We start from the raw sequence: 23,625 nt of genomic DNA, 5'->3' as shown, positions 1-23,625 counted from the left end.
AAACAGATAGGAAAGACAGTTTTTTAAAAACCTGTGGGTTCTAACATAAGAGGGATTATAGGACAGCTGAGAACAGCAGAAGCAGCGAAGGGAGCAAATATTGAGCCAGTACATGCATAGGAAGCTCTCCTATCTAATGTAACTGAGTACCTCTTGTTTGCAACTCTATTGTGTTGCAAAAGGAAGGAGATAAAATTCAGCAATAGTTTTAAACCCTGGCATCATTTAAGGAGGCTACGTTAATAGGATCAAAAGACATTTCCCAGACTTATGAACTCCTCCTTACTTCCAAAGTCTGGCTATGTCAGAAGTCTGTTACAGTCATGGGTTATTGCTTAAATTCTCTCATAACGTCTATCTTTACTCTCCTTTCCCCACTGAGATGATATTCACATTCTACATTCTTGAACCTCAGCTGTGCTACATGAACACAGATCAGGATTTACGTGAGGAAAAGCATCAAGATTGGAATTACAACAGTGAGAACTAACAGCAAAAAGTACATAGGAATGAAGTTTAGCTATTCTTTTAAGAATTCAGGGGACAGAGGGTGAGTATTCCCTAACTCAAGGCAAAGCAATAAAGAAACAAATTAGCAAGCACAGTAGCCAGGGGAACAATAAATACGTCCAGTAAGTCAGATACAGTGCATATGTGGCTGATAATTTAACACCACGAAAGGGGATTACAAATCTGCAGTGGTGCAGCAAAACACTAAATTCTGAAGAGATTTAGTGCAAGCAACACAAGGTAGCTTTAAAAGTTGACAAAAGATAACAAAGAAAAAGCACAAATAGTGTCAGAGATTTCATAATACTAAAAGACATAAGGCCATACAGAATCTAAACATGTAGACATTGCATCACTCTTAGTGTTGGCTTAATCTCTAGCCTTCCAAGCAGTACTTTGGCTGGCAGATAGGAAAAAAATTTCATTAAGGACAGGCTATCTCAAAAAAAGAAAAAGCTTTAAAGTAAGCTTTGACAATTTGAAAAATCAATCCATGTGCCTAGATTCATACTTTAAAGAAATATAAATCCCTAACCTAATCTATTACAAAGTAGGATAAGAAATAAATCAAGTGTTTTTGATAGTCTCCTGAACTACTTTAATGCTGATCTCTGTTGAAGAGTTGGATTATTATCAAAATGTGAATCTCACACAGATTAATATTTTATACTTCTAGGAGCAGCATCTCAGGCTAGGACTGAGACAAATGGCCTAGAAATAAAATCATAAGATGTCCTAAAAAGTATTTGCTATTGCTAACCTGGTTTCATTAACTACTTCTGCCCTTTTTCTATTAAAATTATAGCTCTGAAAGACCACAGTTTTCCATTCTATCATGGGAAAAAAGAAAAAAAATGGAAACAAGAATTAAAATTAACTTGGTAAATCAAGTAATGGCAGCAACCACACACAGTACTGACATTTATCAGATAATGATTTGATAAATATTTACCATGTAACATTTCAGAAAGTCTGTTAATGAAAGGGCACATACATATATTTTCCACCAAGAGTCCCCATAATATTGAGTGAATTTTCTTAAATGTTTCAAATTATAATTTTCTAAATTCCAAAATGTTCTCTTACCTACCAAATCTTCATCAAGGAAAACAAACAAACAAGAAAGCCAACCTCCCAGACTTTAACACATTGGCAATAAAGCTTTGTAAGAACAAAGTTATTTAAATGGCATTATCTGCTATTTGTCTTATTCTATATTGCCAGTTTTTCCCCACTGAGTGCTAATAAGTGCTTGCTGTTGAAGAGGTTTACATTTAACATCTGTCACTTGTATCCAGAAGTAGCACCTACAGGGAACTGTCAAATAGATTGTTATTCTCCTCTGTAGCACCAGCAAATCTGTCTCACATCATTTACATACAGATAGTTATAGGCATTCATCATTTCATTATACTGACTGCCTCACTATTCTAATGTATAATGTCTCTTTAATGAGCCTCAAAAAATACAATATTCCTTGATTTATGACTGCTTAACTGAAAATTATACAGATTGACAAAAATTCATCATAAAGCATTTTTTGTGTTCCCCCTACCTTGCACTTTATATTTAACAAGGACTTTTGAGTTAATCTCATTATTTCTTTGAGAAAAGAAATTATCAAATGTTAACACTCTAGACTACAGTCACTGTTGTTTTAATAAGTATACTTTCACTTCAATGAGAGAGCAGTACAGAATTTAACAAATTAAAATCATTCAGTTTTTGTCAAAGAAATAAATGTATTGGACGATCTGTTTCAATATTATTATATGTCAATTACTATATACTTCTTAACTTTTCCCATGGAATACTGCTGTACCAGTCATGCACAAATGACTCATAAATGAGCCAATTTACATGTTCAAGTAAATTGAACTATACTTTATTGTATGAACTTCAATTATTTCATACACAAATGGTTACCACTGAAAAACAGCTCTGCCATTAAAAGCATGCTGAAGTATTACAAACATACCTAAAACACCACACAGAAAGCTGAGAACAAGAGCCAAACACTTCATTCACTTGACTGCACTCAGGCACTATATGGAGTTCAGTTCCTCCAGCTACATCTCCATGTATTTAAAAATAATATCAGCATTCTGCTGGGGGCATCAGGTTTTGACTATCCAAGATGAAAAGGTTTGCAAACAGTGCTCATCGTAGCCATTGGAAGCAAGAATTTTCGTGAAGTGTGCTAAAACATATGATACTTTGTTTCTAACAGATTTACAACTTGTAGTTGAATGCTTTCAGTATATAAGAACGTGTTAAGCTCTGTCTGAAGTTTCTCCCATAACAGAGCTAACTATAACTTTTTACTCCCCTGTCCAATATAGTTTGAACTTACACTACAGTCAGTATACGACTCCCTCTCCTCTACTCAGCCATTCATTTCCATATAAGTTTTAGAAACATAGTATCAAGACCTTTCCCTCTCTTTCAAAATACCACCCCCTCCAGAAGGCTCAAATGTAATCGAGTGCAGATACAAATGAGCACTAACATCACCTTACACTACCTGATCTCATAAGCATCACTTCCTAGTTCCAAATTATGAAGCCAGGCCAAAAAGACTACCCATTCAATGCAGTAGAAATGTACAGAGATTTAAGCAACAGATGGCAAGCTACAATCCCTAGATCCCTGCAAAAAGTCAACTTTAAGCCAACAATCATACAAAACAACTTACGATACTACTGCATATTTAAGAGCCTTTTCAGTAGATGTAGATATATTATGATATGACAGAAAATAAAGTGCAGAAATTACACTGATATGTTTGACCCAGACAGTGTTAAATGCTCAATACAACAAAAATTCTCATTTCATAATTTTGGAACCGTATTTTAGTTCCTTTGCACTGAATATTCTGGTTAACATCAATTTCTGAATTCCAATGATTTCAAGGAGTCAAACTTCTAAAGACTATAGGTATATTATCCCCTAATCAACACACTGTATTTTTGTCAACTAGGAGAATTTGCATGTCTACACATTTCAACCATATAAAATGACAGCCTATCAAATAAGCCAGTACAACATCCTCCTTTTTTTTTTTTTTTTTTCTTCCACACCAGTTAATAAATCACAAAACCTCCATGGTGTTATTTTGTATGTGAAATTTATAACTCTGAATCCAGAAAACTAGTATGCCAACCCAAACACCTGTTACAAATAACTGAAGACCCAAATTTATACACCTGGATACTTTGTGAATTCGAAATATCTCAAAATATCCATCCACTCTCACAACAATAAGGAGGTTTATATCTCAGTTTGTAGTAGTGTGATAGAATCCAAATTAAAAAAAAATATTCAATATTTACAGATCACAACAGATTCTTAGACTGTCTTTCTGACCATCTCAGAATTATTTTTCTGTGTCCCTTGGTATTAACAGTGAGGCACATCACCAGGAGTAACCATGGATAAGAAGTGTATGTTATGTCTGTTAGTGTTGGTGTTGTAAAGCTATGCTATCTAATAATACTAATTTAAAAGCTGGAAGAGATTATGATTGGTTGTTAGTAATAGTGACATAGAGAGAAGGTGACAAGAACAAAGTAAATACAGCTACCCCTATAGCCCCTTCACGTTGCAAATCTATTTCTTGCTTTTCTTGCCTGACAACTTCATTGTTTTATCTCCCATACTGTACAGAGTTACCACTTCTGAAAAGTGGCTAATAGTGTTTGTAACTCTTGATTTTCCTTTCTCAATCTGAATTTCAGAAAACACATGGAGGAACACCTGTCAGAAGATGCCGTCACATTGTTATTTCTTTTGTTTGCACATAAATATATGGCAGCGTTTCTCTGGTAGAATACTAAATTAGTGATTTTCCTTGTAGAGTACTGAATTAGCCAGGAACCCAACAAAATTTTATACAATGTGTTTCATACTGATTGAGCCTACTTACAGGAAGGTGGTGCTGTAACTGGATTCAATACTTCAATCAGTGTAGTCTGCACATCGGAAGAAAATCCAGAGTGTGTTCTGTTCCTGTGATTAATTTTCTGTCTTTCTGTAGATACACCTAGGAAATAACCAGTAGAGAGTAAGTACAAATAAATATAAAAAATAACATAAACCAGATTACTAGAAATAAAAAAGTAAGACTACATTGAGCAATAATTTACTGCAAAGTCTGTACCATTATTCATCAATATGCAATTATCACATTATAGAAGACAAAAGTTTAAATTTTGGCTTTGTTTAATCCTGTAGTACCCAAGTGATTCCAGAGTTCTTCAATCTCAAGGCTGGCAAATAGAATCAAACAGCTGTTATCGTTACACCTAAACAGCCATCTGGTGGCCTGAGAGGAGAAACATAATGACCACAGAGGGAACTGGTCCAGCCTTCCAAAACAGCACAACCAGGTTTCCATTCAGCATGTAGAACAACTGTAGTATATAGAATACATGAAATAAATAGTCATGTTTATTTTAACAGTAGAGTTAATGAATAGTTTTTAGTTGGTCTTGCAGTAGGAACAGAAGCAGCAGCTTCTATTCCTTCTCCTGGTTCCTATTTACACACTTGGCAGAATTCTACAGAAAGTGACTTAAGAAGTGGTAGGAATAACGCATAAAGAGAGCCTGTTTACATGTCTTGGCATTTCTTATAGGAAGCAGGGTTCAGCTGTATCTTGCTTCACATCTAAACCAGTACTGACAAATGCCAGTTCAACCTCTCTTTAAATAGCTGAAGTCAAAGCTGGACTATCCTCCAGATAAAAAAATCTACTCCAGGGAGTTAACCATTCTCAGTTTTCAAAGACCTTTTTGTTATCTCTTGCATCTACGCCCTGCTGCAAATCTATTAATTTGCTGCAAATTAAACCCCACTACTTCTTGTCATATCTAAGCTGGAGATAGCAAACAGTTTATGTCGATCTCCTTTCGCAGAAATTGTATATGTATCTATCTTCATTCTTCTCATTTCCTAGGTTGAATAAACCCAGTTCTAAGTCTTCTTTTGATGCCCTTAATAATTTCATGAACTATCAATAACTAGGTATATTGTATTGTTTGTCTTTTTTGAAAACTTAGACAACTTGAGCCTACAAGTTGTTTCACTGGGTACTTAACACATTACACTCCTAAAGGTATGTGGAGAAAGAGCTCCAGTGGATCTTGTTTTAGCAGTTTCAGATAATCTATTCCTTGTGCCTCTGCCACAGACTATCAACCCAGTAAACAGGTAGGTAGAAATTAGTATGCTATGCCTCAAATTCATAAAGGGTGACAGAGGCGTGAAATGTTTTCAGATTTGCCAAAGGAAGTCTGCCAGGCATTTTAACACTTCTTGAGCTCTGCTACTGCTGATATGAAGGGAGGGCAAACACTTGTGGGAGAAAGCAAAAAGTCTGGAACCAGCTACACATGTAACAGTATGTCATGGTAAATATACTGTCGCCATATTCTTTCCTGAAGCATTAGACGGGATTCCCCATCTTGTATTTCTGCAGTTAATTACTCCTACTTAGTGTCTGTGCTTGTTCTTACCAAACTGTATGTCTATTATTTTCTATTCTTTCTGGAATTTATTGTGACTATTTTGAATTTGAGTCCTGTCTTCTAATATTACTGCAGCAAGAGTAGCGTCTACTCTATTACCAAAACTACCAACAAAGTTATGGAATAACCTTAGACCAAGTACAGGCTCTTATGGAATTACACTCCTCCTCCCTCTCCCTCCCGGTTACTTGGGAAAAGAGTGACTGTGAATAAGTAAAAAACTTCCCCCCCCCCCCCCAAATTTGCATACTAACTTTAGACCAGTCTTATCTAGACCACAGTTCCCTAGCTTCCTTAAGAGAATGCCATGTGAGATTATCAGAACTGCAGTTTACTAAGTTCAAATTACATCATATCTTTTCTACCCCTTAAGGCTTGCTGCAATATTTTTTAAAGACATAGGGTAGGTCTGACTTGTTCCCTACAAATCTATGCTAGCTGTTCATTCTTACCATCTCTTACAGATGCTTTGAAAAAACAGTTTGATAATTCCTCATGGGAATTTAGTTGAGAACTATCTAAAATTCTTTGGATATTTCTTCAGGTCTTACTGTCAGTCCTTTTTTGAACTTTTGAAATTTCACCATCCTTAAGTTCTCAAATATGTTGTTACTATACATGATGCAAAGATTTGTTTTTTCCATGCATGCATATCTTCCGGCTTTATAAATCATACAGACAATAGTCACTGCACAAAATGAAGACCTGAACAAAGACAGTTCTTTGTTTCCAGTTGATGTTTCCTTCCAGTTGTTTCCTTGCAGTTAGATAATTTGTACTGATTTTTCTAAGAGAAGGAGTGACTTTTTGTGTAATTAATTGGTTTTAATAGCTAAAGTCATCACATTCTAACATATCGCTCATCCTAGATTCCAACACTGGCCTCTGAATTTTCTACTGCTTTCTATACACTACTTATCTCATGCAAAGAGGCTAAAAGAACACGAGATAGGTAATTAACTGTTTATGTTTTAATTTTTAAGGTTTTATGCAATTGTACATGGATTTGTCCCACCATTTCCTCTGATCTTTCAGTTAAGATTTCGAGTAACAGTATGTTTAGTTGTATAGCTTGCAGTAATTTTCAGACACAGAATGGGTTTTCCTATTCTTTCTGTATGTTTAAAAAAGCAAATGCTGTCTGTTATGTTTTTAAATACAAATGATTTTCAAAATGGATGCTCCTGTTTTGGGACATCCACATTACATTACTGGGTCAAGCTCTTTAAATAGAGAGGTGTATTCATGAGATTACTGGAAGTATTTTACTTAAAGGAAAAAACACAGAAGACAAAACCACATAAATGTAAGACCACTTGGAGCAAGTGTCTCATTTCCCCAGGTTCAGCTGTGCCAGCTCACAGGGGAGATAACAGAGGCAGGTCTCATTTAACCACATGTATGTACACATGTGTGCACAAAGTCCTCCCTGACACAGCCTGTCCCTCACTTGACCCTCTTAACAAACTGAGCTTAACAGTGAGCGTCACGTTATTCGGCATTCCTTAACCCTGTCACAGAAACTGGTGAAGGATGGGGGCATTGATCTGACTGCCTCTCATATAACTTAATGGACTACATGTTCATAGCAACAAATTATTTTATATGCCTTTGTTGCCTGTATTTTTTCAGCTTCTCTGCTACTCTAGCTCAGTTTTGCCCTTCTTTTTCCTTCTCAACACTTGGTCCTCTCTGGTCTATCAGCTTAGTTTGCTTTCTTTAATATTATGATGTAAATTAGGGACTACAACTTACCACAAACCTTAGTATGTACCGTATACTTCTACTGCAGGATTATGAGCAAAATTATAGTTCACTGCATAAGGAGACTTTAACTGGAGAAGATAAGTCTAAAACAAATGCACTGAAGTCCATCTTCTCCCCCCTCGCCCTCCCACAAGCAGCCTTCTGCTTAAGCAAGACCTTGGGATAGTAGTCTCTTTGGCATATAAAAACAATGAAAAATAGCAGCTATCGCTGGTGAGAAGACTATGTTAACATCTGTATCTCATTTTAAGTACTAGATTAATTTTTTTTTGGTAAGACTTTCTTTGGCTTCTCTACCCTCTAATACCCCACTCTTAACATATAAAATGACCCTAAGAAAAGCAGTTCAGCCCTGTAATTCTACTACTTCCATGATAATAGCATCCCAGATAAGGAATATCTATCAAAATAGTGTCAGAAAATTATCTGTCCATTCCGGTCTCCTTTTTCGCTTTATTTTTCTTATCTTCCAGCAGCACATGCCTGGGTGTCTACCCAACATCCCTCACAAAGCTCATAGATAAATAAAATAAAATAAATTAAAAAAGCTAAAAACCTAATCCCCCCCCCCAAAAAACCCACCCCAAACCCCCCCACCCCTTTTCCCTTTCCAAGGCTGGGCTTTTTTAAACTCTCCTTTATTTCTATTTCCACAACAAAATGCTAACCTGCCTAGAAACCTTAAGCATTTCCTAAAACCCTTCCAGTGAGAAAGCTGAAGACTCACCTCTCACATCAGCTGAATTTTGCTCCACTGCCTCCCTCAGCCTGGCTACTTTTCCTACTAACAGTGGTGGCTGGCCCCACATGGGCCCTCATAAACTTCTCCCTCCTGATGCACAATTTATGCCTAACCACAGGCTGCCCCTCTTAAACTACGCAGTTTAAGGCTGAAAAAAAAAAAAAAAAAAAGAAAAGTCTTTAAAGGATGAAAAGAGCAGTTCCAGGGCCTACAAAGCACTTCTGAAAATATCCCTGCTTCTTGAGAGAGCCCTACACCTTAGCAGGAAAAAAAAAATGAAGGGCACAAAGAGCAGTCGATAGTCCCAGCCTCAGCGGCACTCACTGCATGACAAGTAACTCTGCGTGTAAGACAACCAGGCCAAGACTTCTTCACGTGACTCACAGGGCCGCCGCATCCTCCCCCTCCCCCTCATCCTCACCCTCACCCTAACCCTCATCCTCACCCTGATCCTCACCCTCGCCCTCACCTGCATACTCACCCTCATCCTCACACTCGTCCTCGCCCTCACCCTCATCCTCACCCTCGCCCTCACCTGCATACTCACCCTCATCCTCACACTCGCCCTCATCCTTGCCCTCACCCTCACCCTGATCCTCACCTGCATACTCACCCTCATCCTCACGCTCATCCTCGCCCTCACCCTGATCCTCACCCTCACCCACATACTCACCCTCATCCTCAAACTCACCCTCACACTCATCCTCACCCTCGCCCTCACCCTGATCCTCACCCTCGCCCTCATCCTCACCCTCGCCCTCGCCCTCATCCTCATCCTCATCCCCACCCTCAGCCTCCTCCTCCTCCTCCTCCTCCCAGCCCGCCGCCAGCGGGCGGTTGGCCGCCACGTGCTGGGGGGCAGACAGCGGCTGCGCTCCCGCCCGGTGCTGCCCGGGGCTGCCCGCCGCCGCCCCCTGCTATTTTGGCGGGCTCCTGGTCCCTCGAGAAGCGGCGGGGCCGGGGCCGCTGCTGAGGGCACTCTGCCCGCTCGGCGCGGCAGCTGGCGGGGCAGGGCGGGGCAGGGCAGGGCAGGGCAGGGCAGGGCAGGGCGGCTCGGCTCGGCTCGGCTCGGCTCGGCTCGGCTCGGCTCGGCTCGGCTCGGCTCGGCTCGGCTCGGCTCGGGGCCTGCGCCCGCGCCCAGAGGGCGTCTGCGGATGGCGCCGCGGGCGCGGCAGGGCCGGGCACGCAGGGAGCGGCCGGCAGGTGCGGGGGAGCGGGGCAGCGGCGGCGGCGCCCGGCGGGGCTGCGCACCGGCAGCAAGGAGGCGGCTACGGGGAGGCTGTTGCCACTGCTCTGTGGGGAAGGGGGCCTAGTGACAAGCGATGGGCAAAAATACGAGGTACCCTGTGCCTTTTTTCCTCTTGGGTTTTCACTGGTAAGGCTTCGCCTCAAGCCTCCCTGGTCCCTGAGCCTCCTAAGAGTCTATGGGCGTGCAGCAGCACCCACAGGAAAAAAAGCAGTGGATCGCTTAACCCACTTGGACGTACGCAAGTCCACGGGCCAAGTGGGAGGCAACCCCAGAGGTGCTCATGGAGCTGGTGGATGTCACAGCGATGCTGCTGCGTGTCTTTCTTGAAATGTTTGTGATGACTTGAAGACAGCTGCTGTCACACTCCTCTTCAAGACAAGCAGAAAGCAGGATCCAGGGAACTTAACTCAGACCCTGGAAAGGTTGTGGACCAGATCTTCTTAGAAGCCATTTCTTGCCCGAGCAGGAAGCACAGGCTGATCACGCCTGGCCAACCTCGTTGCTCTCTATTGTGGGGTGACTGGCACCTGTGTACATGGGGAAGGCAGTGGTGTTGTGCATCTTCATTTTCGCGAGGCCTTTGGCACAGTCTCCCACAGTCTCCTGATCACCAAACTGGTGAGAAACAGGCTAGACAAGCGGATTGAAAGGTGGATGGAAAATTGGCTGGACTGCCAAGGCTCAGAGAGTTCTGATCAGTGGTACAAAGTCCAGCTGGCAGCCAGTAGTTTCATGTCTTCATTAACAACCTGCATGACAGACAGCACTCTCAACAAGCCTGCAGATGACACTGAACTGGAGGAGGAGGCAGTCAATACACTGGATGGCAGGGCAGCTAGTTAGAGGAACCTGAACAGGCCAGAGAAACGGGCTGACCAGAAGCTCATGGAATGCAACAAGAGCAAGTGCAAGACCTTACATCTGGGATGGATGGAAACACCCCATACAGCAAGGTGGGGGGGCAGGCTGGGGGCCAACTGTCTGGCAAACAGCTCTGCAAAGGCAGCCCTGGGGGCTCTTGTGGACAAGTTGAACATGAGCCAGCAGCTGTGCCCCTGCAGCGTAGACCAACTGCATCCTGGTATGCATTACTAAGAGTGCAAGCAGCATATCCAGAAAAGTGATCCTTCCCCTCTGCTTGGCACTTGTAAGACCACCTCTGGAGCACTGTGCCCAGTTTTGGGCTCCCTAGTACATGAAGGATATCAACACACTGAGTGACTCCAGCAGACGGCCAATAAGATGGTCAGGGGACTGGAAAGCATGGTGTACAAGGAGGGGCTGAGAAAACTGGGCCTGTTCAGCTTGGAGAAGAGAAAGCTAAGGGGAGACCTTATTGCTATGTACAACTCCTTCATCAGAAGATACAGAGAAGATGATGCCAGACTTCTATCAGAGGTGCACAGTGACAGGACAAGAGGTAACAGACACAAATGGAAACATGAGAAATTTCAGTTAGATACTTGGGGGGAGGAGGGGAGGAATTAGCATGATGGTGGTTAAATTTGGGAACAGGTTGCCCAGAGAGGTGGTAGAATCCATTCTGGGGATGTTCAAGACTTAACTGGACACAGCTATGACCATCCTGATGTCATTATACCTTTTTTGAGTAGGATGTTGGACTAGATAGCCTCTGGATGTCCTTTCTGACCTAAATAATAATTCTGTGACAAAACCTAAATTATAGTGAGTATTTATGGGATAGTTCTTGAAAATTTGAAAAATGTTAAAAAATAAATTATATAACACTATACCATTTGCATGTGGCTATTCATCATATATTTTAAATATATGCAAAGCTAAATTCCTTTTCAAATAGTTACTGCTATCTGAAATGGACATGTGCAGGGTATGGATGAATAGTGTTTTGCAAAAAAGCAGATGCAAAGTGTAAGAAACTTTGTGTCATTTGGAGTTTGAGAATGGTTGCTATATATTGCCTACCACAATGCTAAAAAAAATTGCTTAAGATTTCTTAGAAATACCTACTTTGATGGTTTCTTACAATTTTTTCAATTATTTTCCATGCAGATAATTAAAGCAACCTTGAGACACATTTTGTTTGGTTATGGAGACATCATTTACAGTGTAAGTAACACATTTTCAGAGTTTTATATAAATGAGATTATCATATTTATTGTTGCTATCATTTTTTGCCTTTTAAAATATGGAAAACAATTTCATTTTCTACAAGTATAAATACAGCTCTCTTGTACAGTGTATGTTATAGAAAACATGGCCTCTGTAGAAAAATTATGTCCAATTACTATCTTAAAAATATGAAGCTCATTTCCAATAAGATCTCTGAGAAAATGACTGTGAAGAAGCATGAAACTGCAAAAAATGGTCATCTTAAGATGAAAAGTAGTGTGTAAGCTTGCTGTTTGAAAATATCAAACTACTTTATTTATGAAGAATCTAATCATAAATCTTTACCGCTGCATAACTAAATGTCACACTTTCTGAAAATGTGGCTTTGATAGCAAGAAGGTTTAAAAACTTGACTCTGGAATTGCCAAAAGGAAGTAATAAATTGCAACAGATTTGATACTTACATTATTAATATGTTATACGTGGTCTGTGGAAGCCCACATACTTCACACTTGGACACTATGATGTTGTGGTTTAACCCCAGTCAGCAACTAAGCACCACACAGCTGCTTGCTCACCCCCCGCCCCCGTGGGATGGAGGAGAGAATTGGAAAAAAAAAAAGTGAAACCCGTGGGTTGAGATAATGGCAGTTTAATAGGACAGCAGAGGAAGAGACAATATTAATGATAAAAGCATTGATGCACAATGCAATTGCTCACTACCTGCTGACCAATGCCCAGCCAGTCCCCGAGCAGTGATTGCTGCCCCCTGGCCAACCCCCCCAGCTTATATACTGAGCATGATGTCATATGGTATGGAATAGCCCTTTGGACAGTTTGGATCAACTATTCTGGCTGTGCCCCCTCCCAGGTTCTTGTGCACCTGGCAGAACATGAGAAGCTGCAAAGTCCTTGACTAGCATAAGCAGTACTCAGCAACAACTAAACCATCAGTGTGTTATCAACATTCTTCTCCTACTAAATCCAAAACACAGCACTATGCCTGCTACTAGGAAGAAGAAAACTAACTCTATCTCAGCCGAAACCAGGACATATGAAAATATTACATAGATAATTCTTTAAACAATATGTATATTGTAAGTTGTTATGAAGCCATAAAGAGTTCATGATGCAATTCACGCTGCTTAGGAAGGGAGATTTAGTTAGAGCAACACCAATTTAATCAATGTCTTATTATAAGCATGGTATGAGTAAAAAACATGCAAAAACAGCTTGCTACCCAACACTCAGAGAAGTCTGAACAATAGTTACTTGTAAACACTTAGAGCTTACTAAAGCTAAAAATGTTTCTTTAAATTAATTCTTCTTTCATGAAAAAAAGGAGGAAAGTTTCTAGCCGTTTCTTTCCCTTGTAAACTGTAGTTTTTTAATAAAATACAGATACGACTGAACGAACCCAGAATAGTCCATCTACTGTGGACTACATATTTCAAGTATGGTGCTCTCAGCTGGCTTTTAGCTACTGAACCTGTAAGGTGTATTAAATGAAATTAAATGATTTTTTTTTAAAGTGCTTGATTATCAGAAGTTGCAAAGAACAACACAGAAAACAGCAACTTAAAATACACTTGAATCTAGTAGCACCTTCAAATTATAAAATAAGACTTTGCTTTAATCCAACTTTAAAATTTGATCTGATTTTTACCATATGTAGTCTTTAACATTCAAGAAATTTCAAGGACCTCTGGCAGGAGAAAATATGCCTTAGTATATAGGAAAAAAGAAGTACTGCAAATGATGATAACAAAGGATTTATTTTTTAGGTACAAATGTCTACAAAAACTGTTAAATGTGTAGCTTTCATGTTTTAATGTTCATCATATTGTGTCAACTGAATGTGATTTACAGTTTCAATACACTTATTATATCTGAACTGTGCAACCACTTTAATACAGTAATACTGTGTTTCACTAACTTTTCCTCTAAAGATTTTTGTGTGAATTAATTATAGCCAAGATACCAAATATAAACATCCCGATCTCACTAGAGCTACAATTATTTTATCTTTATTATTGAAGACCTTTACATACGAGCAACAGCACATCATGATTTAGTCCACCGAGAGTGACAGGCTACTATTTATGATTTGACAGGATGTCACTGCAGTAGGTGTGCTGACTATTTAATGTCTCTAGAAAGTCTCTTATGGCCTTCACTAACTCATAAAATTAACTTTCATGGTCCTCTTGCATGCGAACTGATGACAAAATGTAATCCTATTACAAGAGAGAAAATGTCTAATGGTAATTTCTTTAGTAAAACATTTTTCTTCAGAGATTTAATTTATGAAGTTTCATCTTGCATGAATTATATTCAGTGCTTCAAAGCACATAGTAACCTTTCAGTATTTCAATGGTTCTCTTTTGGTGTACTGTACAAACCATCAGAAGTGACATATCGTCAAACTGTCAAGAATCTACTTGATGCATGTCAAAGCTTCACTATTCAGAACTAGTGAACCCAGACACCTGAGCAGTAAAAAAACATAGTGAATTTTTACTCTGTACCTTCGCTATAATGTACCCATGTATGACTACCTCAGCAAAGTAGTAATAGCTCTTGGCAAACAGCATTCATCTGGGCTGAAAAGCTGTCAGCAGCAATATGGTAGATGTCAATTAGAATAAAGTATGAGATGCAAACACATTTGCCAATTACATGCATTAGACCTCATAATGACTGATGTCACAAATGTAGTTTGGTGATAAATTATCTTAAGGACAGTAATTATATTTTTCCATCAGTTGAATGTACCCATTTTGAAGTTACAAAACGAGATCCACAGAAAAAGTCTCCCTTTAGACAACAGAAACAACGGGAATGTCATGGGGCGGGGTTGCTCGCTGCTTGTCTTTTTCCAGACAGACCCAGCTTGGACTTCTAAGAAAAATAAATATTATTCAATTTTTTTTATTATATACTATTTGTAAGGAAAATAAATGTTTGTGGCATCTTTATAAAACAAGCACACTGACAATTTTAATATGGCAACTTAGACCGGAGAATAAATAAGTATTCTAAAATAGGGATTACCAAAAGAATTACATGACTCCAAATAAGGAAAAAAGGGAGCAGATCATTTCAAATGGGGAGGATGGCATCCAAGATAGTGCAAGAAGAAATGAGAACAGTGATAGAGACAGTGACAGGTGCATACAAAGCTACCTGGCAGTATATCCAGTATTGGCAATTTTTAGATCAAGATTTAGATCAAGATAGGGAGTTGGACTCGATGATCCTTATGGGTCCCTCCCCACTTGAGATATTCTATGTTTCTAAGATTTAATATTTTCCTAAATGTTCATGTTTAAATGCTAATATCAACAACTTAGTTCAAACAGAACTCAGAAAGATTCTACAGCCTATGTAATCAAGATGATCAGAACTATACTTTTTGGCCTAAATGTGTATATATATATTTAAATAAAAAATTAAAAGTACCATGCAAGAAAATTATAAAAGGCTGTGAAAAGGTTTCTGTCATGAACATAAGAAGCATGAAGCTTGAAGTAAGGACAAAACATATGCTTCTCACCCTTCAGCCAATAGAATTGATACTGTAAGTGACAGAAATATATAGGTCAAAAGAAAGTAAAACTGTAAGGGTTCAAAAGAACTAATTCCTTCCTTATCATACTGTTTATGAATAAACAAAGCAAGCAACTGATTTTCACACTCAGATCTTCTACCCTTTCATTAATCTGAATACACCCCAAAATTTCACAATTTATTGGCTTCTATTGGCAGCAAGGAACACTCTTGGAGGATGCGTGGAAGCATGTAGGCAGAATAGGCAAAGTAAGAGATCAGCAGTAGAGCATAGAAAGTAAGCATGAAGGGTCATTTGGGTCACTCACTTATCTTCACGGATCTTTCTCATGTATTTTCTTTGGGGATGCCTTTGACAAGGCATTCCCTAACGTGTAGCTGCAGCAAATTAGCCACACCCTCTTTTTACACAGTTTTGGTATCTTGAGGATCAGCTCAGGATTGCTAAGGCTGAATGAAGGGTTGCTTTCCACACCCATCTTTCTCTCTCACACGCGCACATCCAAACGTGCATACACAGGATAGACCAGGCAGCAGTGGCAATGTCTAGCAATCATACAAAGCAGCAGAGGCATCAAAGGGCAGCAGAGATTGACAGTGGGACACTGCTTACACAATTACAGGCACTGCTGAGCGTGGAGATGGGTATAAAGTCTGAGCCAACAGCACCAGAAGTTAGGTAGGAGCAGTTCACAGGTAGGCAAATGTCATTTGAAGATATGGCAAGGATATTCTGTTAGAACCTTATTTAAAGAAAGCCTTTTCTCTCCAGGCTAAACTGAGAATTATCCGAGCAGTGAACTCACTGAGAGTATTCATTCTTCAGGCTGCTCAGAAACAGGATCCCAGAATCAAGTGCAAATTAGGAGGCAGGCTCGTTGGTATCTGGATCATCAAGTGTGCTAAGACCACAGGAAGAAAGCAGAATTGTAACTTAAGTTCTGTACCTGTTTGCTTTCAGTGGCCTATCAGAGAAAACATACAGCAGGTTTTTCTCCTGGCCCTCTGAACATATAGCTCAGCTCTACTTCATAGATAGCTCATCCTGGTTGACTGCATATCCCTGGTTAAAACTTAATAATAAGATTCAGACAGATGTTGGCTTTATAAAAGTACAACATTGATTTAGCCATAACTGATTATGAGAGGTCTGGTTAGCCACAATTCAACCTATATAAAAAAATACATTTTTATAAAAAGAGCTGTTGTAAGCTACACAATAGCATTTTAGTAAAGGTGCAGTTATGGCATGTACAGACAGCTGGTAAATAAGGCCTTTTAAAGGATAATGTGCTAAAGCCATGTAGTTCTTTACAAACAATTTGTCATATGGCAGGATTGTGACCTTTGCAATGGGATATATATACACACATACACATATGTACACATCAAACACAGGGGTGTCAGTCTGACAATGATAACCGCTGCCGCAGTAAGTGAAATCCAGCAGGTACCAAAATGAACTCCCTGCAAAAAAAAGGGGGTTAATTATTTCACTGATGAACTGTATCCACACAGAACGGAAATAACTGCCTTTACAAAAACAAGAACAACAAAAATATTCCTATACACAACAAAAAGGGAGTGCATCAATAATTGAAGTTAGCCCTAAGATTCCTAAATATGTGGTTAAATACAGATGAGGCAGGGAATGTGTGTGTATTATCATGTGCGTATTACCACCATTAGTAATCTATGAATGAATATAACTTGAAAATCTAAATTCCCTATTTCATGGAAGGGAGAGATGGTGCCTTTAAAAGACATTTAAGTTTAGGACATTTAAAAGCGGTGCCTCAAGTTTGGATAGTGTGGCTAGACCTCATTGTACCTTTCTAGCTGCTGTTCATTTGCTAGCATATTCTGATCAAACTATTTTAACAGTGAGGAGTCTTCCATCAGAGCAAATACAATTTTACAGCTGAATCACTAATGAGTTAACAAAAATACTTAGGTAGTTAAAAAAAGTAACTAGAAAGAAATAGAATGAGATTCAGAAAATCAGAGGTAAAAAAGGGTTGATTTATTTATTTTGTTTTAATGGGTACTAGATCTGTGTTAGTTAAGGAAGTAGAAATAGAGACAAACAGGAATAAACTGGAAGTCACTGTTCAGAAAAAAATAACCAAAATAAACATACTAAGCAAACTTTTGGGATTCATGCATTTGAAAAAAAAAAAAAAAAACCCAAAGGAAAGAGCAAAGATTGCATAGCAGAGTTAATGTACATACAGGAAAAAGCTTAAGTCAATTTTGTAATACTGTAAGGAAATAACCTTTCATAAATAACATAAAGTTTCCACAGTTTCTGTCTTTATTCCTATTGTCCCAGACTATTTTACCCCACACAAGACTTGTTCACTTGCCTCCTCTATCTCCAGCATCACCTTACTGATATTTAAGTTTTAGCTGATGTTCAAACTTAAATCAAGCTTTTGTACATTTGTAAAAGATATTCAGATAGCACTGTGTTTAGGTAAATAGAAAGATGTTACGTTAGCTCTTTGGCTACTTGAGCCTTAATCAGTTGAACAGTCTGCAGTTTTCTTAGTTCTTTTATATCATTTTAGAATTGGGTGACCAGGAATGTACATGTTATTCCATACCTGGAATACGTAGTTGATGATATTTTCCATTTAAGCATGAGTCAGAACTTTTTATTTGCCTAACTACACCTACCTTAAATTACTGTTATCAGAACTTTATTCACAAAGACTGTAAGATACCTTCCTAAAAGTCAATACTTTTAATGCCTCTTATTATGTATCTGAAATTATACTTGGTTTTCCCCCCAACTGAATTATTGTCTTTGATTTTTTTTTTTAATTTCAACTTCCATTTTATCACACAATCAATTGGAATCATCAGATCCTTCTGAAATTCATTTTTCAGTTTTTCTGTATCAACACAAGCTTAATACCAAGTAAATGACAGCTATTAAATTGATGTCTAATTTTAATGAATGTAATGTGCAATATATGAATCATATGCTAATTCACAGTAACAGTTGTTTTCTTAAGTTTTCCTAAACTTTGGTGTAATTTCATTTCTACACTAACGTCAAAGTTGTGAATTAAGAAGAAAAATTGATTTCTTTGAGGAAAATAGTCTCACGAAGGCTGGCAAAATGCCTATTCTCAACTTCTTTTTGGCAGCAATGGTCAGTTTCTGAATCCAACTCATGAAGACATTCTATTCTTTTTAACAAGGAGAACTGGAAAAAGGAATAACCTCCTCCTCATGCTGTGGAAAGACTAGAAGTCTTAACATGTCCCTGTGCCCATTAGGTTGATCTCAGTCTGAGATTCCCTGTTCAGTTTCCAGTTCCTACCAATTTTATATTCATACATTTTTAATAGGGGTAGGAGGACAGTTCTGCTTCTCACCTTTCCATCTTCGAGAGTACCTGTAAGGAAGCTGATGATGGCTATTCCCTTGGTGGACTAATAAGTCACGCTACTAAAGGGGATTTTCCTAAACATTGTCCAACTTAGAATGTAACCAAGTCAAGGTTGCTGTCAATGCCAGCTGAACATTTCACAGAGCTTAATTAAAAAATGTGAGATTTTATGGACCAGTACATTAAAACAAGGTAGAATGGTTCAATACTACTGCAGCTGTTGGAGAGTGAAACCCAGGCACATTTTCTTTAAACTTGAAAGTGGGTAGCAAGACTAGAGGGGAAGACAGGAAGTAATTGAGTTAGCAGCCTTCCACCATCTGAATAACATATAAATAGGTGGGTCTATACCCACCTGAATATAAAATCCTTTGTCCCAACTCTATTTAAAATGCAGCATTGATTCATTCAATCACACTTTATCATTCACAACATGAACTTTACATGAACTGTTTCCTACTGATTTGTCTATTCTGCTTCAAAGAATCCATCAGTAATAATCTAACAGATTTTCTTCTAATTATTGTTATATTTCTCCACTGATATTGCTTCTTTTTACTGGTATATGAAAGAAAGTTTTTATCAAAACGCAAAAGAGACAGTTTTGGCCAAGTGCCAAAAGAGATACACTGCTGTGTTTGTATTGACATAACCTCCTTGAGCTCCCTTGCATAAACTGAATCTAGAGAATGAAGCAGAGAGAGAATATATCTGATGTTCCTGACTCATGAATAACATTACTTCAAATGCACATACTACCAAGTTTAATCTATCTTAAAAATTATCAACATAGATAATTTTAGGGACCCAGACCAGTGTTTTGGTGTTTTTCAGATGACTGTTCATTCTAGATTTTTATCTTAATGTTAATAGCTCAGAGTACACATATAATGCTTTGGCAAAACATGAGTAAAATGCACCAAACTAGAATTTGTCATTGTGAGAAATAAGAAGGATAATATTGTATCAGTGAGAATGGGAAGGAGACAGCTACTATTTTCCCCCCAAATCTAGAATTCAATTGCTGAGAAAAAACAAACAAACAAACAAACAAAACCCCAAAGCTTCATTGTGCTCAGGGTTGAAACTGTGCTGTGATAAGAGGAAAAGATCAGATGATGAAAATCTAAAAGATTCTGATTAGGAGATATTATGGTGAGGAGGGGAAAACTCAAGAAAGATTGGTTAATGGAATGTGGGTGTCAATTGCATGTGCTTTGAACACCCATGTTAGCTCCACAGCAGGAAGAAAAATGCTCATGTGTAAGTTTATTCATGTTTTAATACTCAAAGTAATCTGTTTAAGCTAATAAAGCCTGTTGAGGCTAAACTGCATTATATAGTCAAACTGATGTATCTGTGCAACACTCCATCTTATCATCTGAGTTCTTGTATCACATAGGGCATTACTAACTCATGGATGTTTGACTCTTACTCTGTTTTGTGCTTTATACATTCTCTAGACTCCAGAGCCACATACACCACAGTATGTGGGTGAGGAAATCCATTTTAGCCACTCTTTTAACTCCTTTATCATTCTTTTTCAAAATGCCATTAAGATATAGTCTTCTGATGGCTATAAAAATGAGAAATCTGAAAATGACTGTATGTGTTATGTCTTGAAGCTATACTAAAATTCATTAAAATTATCCAACAAAGTATGGAGTTAATCATTAGTTTCAGGTGTGATATATTAGCACAATGCTCTGTCATCACAAGAATCTTTGTTCTTTTTATAATCTACCCCTAAGAAGTTTTTACATTAGCTGCAAAATTAGTTGTCTCAATGACAGGTAGTCTTCTTTAAGGACAAGAAATTTTTGCCTTTAAAATATACTTGCCTAATCAGGATTCTGCAGGAAACATATGTACACTGGGCTACGTATAGCCACAAGGAAAGTTTGAGTAAGCACAATCAATCTAAAATTAAAAATAACTATATACTTTGGCAATTAGTGTTTAGACTATAAGAAAAATCCCTATCTTTACTCAAGGTTATTACATTCTTGCCTACAATGTCATAATTTGTTGAGTCATAAACTCATGCTTTTTGTATTAAAATCTTGACTTTACATTAATCTGAGGAAGAAAACATGTACGTAAGCACTGGAAAGAAAACAGAAATCACAATAAAACTGAATTCATCTGCAAGTAACACTTTGAAATAATTAAGAGTTCTATATGTATTTTTTTTTCTTTTTATGTTTTCACTGTCTAAGAAGTAGATGCATCCAAGTTCAATTAATTCTACATTAGAGAATCAATTAGCTTGTATACAGGAAGTCTGCAAGGACACTGGTTGTGGAAATATTTCAGCAGGAACTGTTTTCAGAGTATTCCCTTTTCAAAGGCCAGTTAACTCTGAATACTTTGAGGGAAAAAAAAGAGAAAGTCTTAGTACCAGAAAACTGAATCTTCATTGCTGGAGGAAAAAGAAGTAGTACAATAGACCTAAATGTAACAATCTGTATTTATTAACATGGATCCCAAGTGTCCAAGCATTAACATCTTAAAGCGTATCATATATTGGTCCACAGAAGTCAGTTGTGATTATTTCCAAATGATGAAATAGCTATGTGTGTTTTAGGTAGGTAATCTACATGAAAAACAGCACTGAAAATTCAGTATCGTATTATTTTACCAACAGTCATCTCAATATGGGTTCATTATTCAAAGAAATAATATCAATACTTTAAATAGGGATGTTAGTTATTATAAAAGTTAAAAACCTAAATGGATTTTATCATAGGATATGAAAGACAAGCATGTGCTTGGCAGCCCTCAGTGGAGTACTTTTTTAAAAAAGATAACTTCTTCCCCTTATCCTATTTTTACTGGGATATTGCTTTCCTTTTAAATTATTTAAAATGCTTGTAGTATGACATACGGCTTCACAGCACGCACAGGTCAGAGAAGCCAACATGCTGATTTTGGAATTTCCCCCAAATTGATCGTGTCAGTTCAGTACATTTTGTGATAAAATCATAGACACTGATGAAAAGTCTATTGAAAATTAATGGAGGAAAAGTTTAGACTACTAACACACTTCAAAGGCATCTAAAATGCCTGACTAGAAACTGAGAAATAATATAGGTTGTTCTGTTAATTTTCCTGTATTTGAATATGATTAAGAAAGCAACCAGCATATTAGGATGCATGAAGAATGACATGAAGAATTACACAGAAGAAGCCATCATGGATACAATCCTCTCTGGAATCTGCTACACAATATTTATCACTTCCACTGAAATACCCCAGAGTTAGAAAAAGTCCAGAAAGGAGAAATTAGAAGTTTCATTAGTTAATATGTAGAACTCACAGGTAGTTTAGAGGCAAAGAATATTCAACAACAGAATTTGACATTAATGTGGATAATAAAAATACCCAGTCTTAAAAGTTTAAAAGAGACAACCGTGAAGTTCTGATAAATGGTTTTCGCATTAAAACTACATCTGAGGCAACCTTACACTTTATAGCAAAGATATCCAGAAGATATAAACGATTCTATGACTCTATGATATCCAAATAATGCGTACTTGGTGTAACTCTCACTTAACACAAAACATAAGCAATCATCACTCCAATCAGGTTATTAAGCATTAAAACTAGAATCAGTTCTTTGTTGTCTTGCTTTTTGATAGTATAAAACAATTGATGGGAAAAAGCCATAAATCTGTAAATTACAGATTAAGTAAATAATTTCTTTTAAAAAAGGTTATGTCTAACTGTCCTATTAATTTACATTAATACAAAAGGCAGGCAGGGACAGATCTAAGTTTTGCCAGAATATATATACCCTCTACTAAAATGGATTCTTCTGCTTGTGGACCTGAAATAGCTTTGTCTCTAGTCGTGTGGTTTCTTGAGTAAATATACTGGAGTTTCCTGTCACCACAATAAGGTTTTCAAATGCAAGAAGTAAGGTTGCTTTTTCTCTGTCATTATTCAGGCATGTAAGAGTACTTAAGAACTTGGCACTTAATCACTAGGAACAGAGTTGGGGAGAGAAGGGAATAGCCTCTGATGCTGGCATTACCTGCTTTCTGCATTCAGTCTCTCAAGAGACATGCTCTCAAGCATCTCTGATATCTTTCCTGTGATTTGGGTACCAAAAGGACTCATTGCCAACATATATACACATTATATACATACAGCTATACACACACATATTGAAAATTCATATTTATACCTGAAATACATGAGGACTTTATATAAAAAAATCCCCTCTATTAATAAATGCTCATTTCCTACCTCCATCTGCTAATAGATACATGAAATGAATGCCCCAGAAAATGAGATTTCAGGTGGTTCAGAGCACTTCCTTAGAATGCTACTTCTAATACTTCTCACAAAGCATGCAAGCTCATTGATACTTCATGCTGTCAAATTACAACTTCTCTCTGCTGAATATAGTCTTCTAAAGGCAAAATATTAATGTTCCAAAAAAAAAAAATCCTCTTATGATGCAGGTGTCTGACAAAGCACATTACAGCCTTCTTTGCTTTTCTGAAATGCGCAACTACAACAGATGAGTAGCATGGACATATCTTCCAATCTCTTATCTGACAGAATGTAACTTCTCCAAGAACCAAGGCTCATTATGTTTGTGGATAAATTTTTGTGCAGTATACTTATTAAGATACTGGCAACATTACTTTTTGCAGACTGGTTCTGGTCTAAGTGCTCTATGAATTCAACTGTCATTTCTTCCCAGTGAGGGATCTTCTATTTTAATCAGGAGTTAAATCATAGAATCATTTAGGTTGGC

Source organism: Pelecanus crispus, chromosome 4 (assembly GCF_030463565.1).
Source record: "Pelecanus crispus isolate bPelCri1 chromosome 4, bPelCri1.pri, whole genome shotgun sequence".
In the NCBI taxonomy this organism is placed as follows: Eukaryota; Metazoa; Chordata; class Aves; order Pelecaniformes; family Pelecanidae; genus Pelecanus; species Pelecanus crispus.
The sequence above is the reverse complement of the archived record's forward strand: the minus strand, read 5'-3'. Positions refer to the sequence as shown.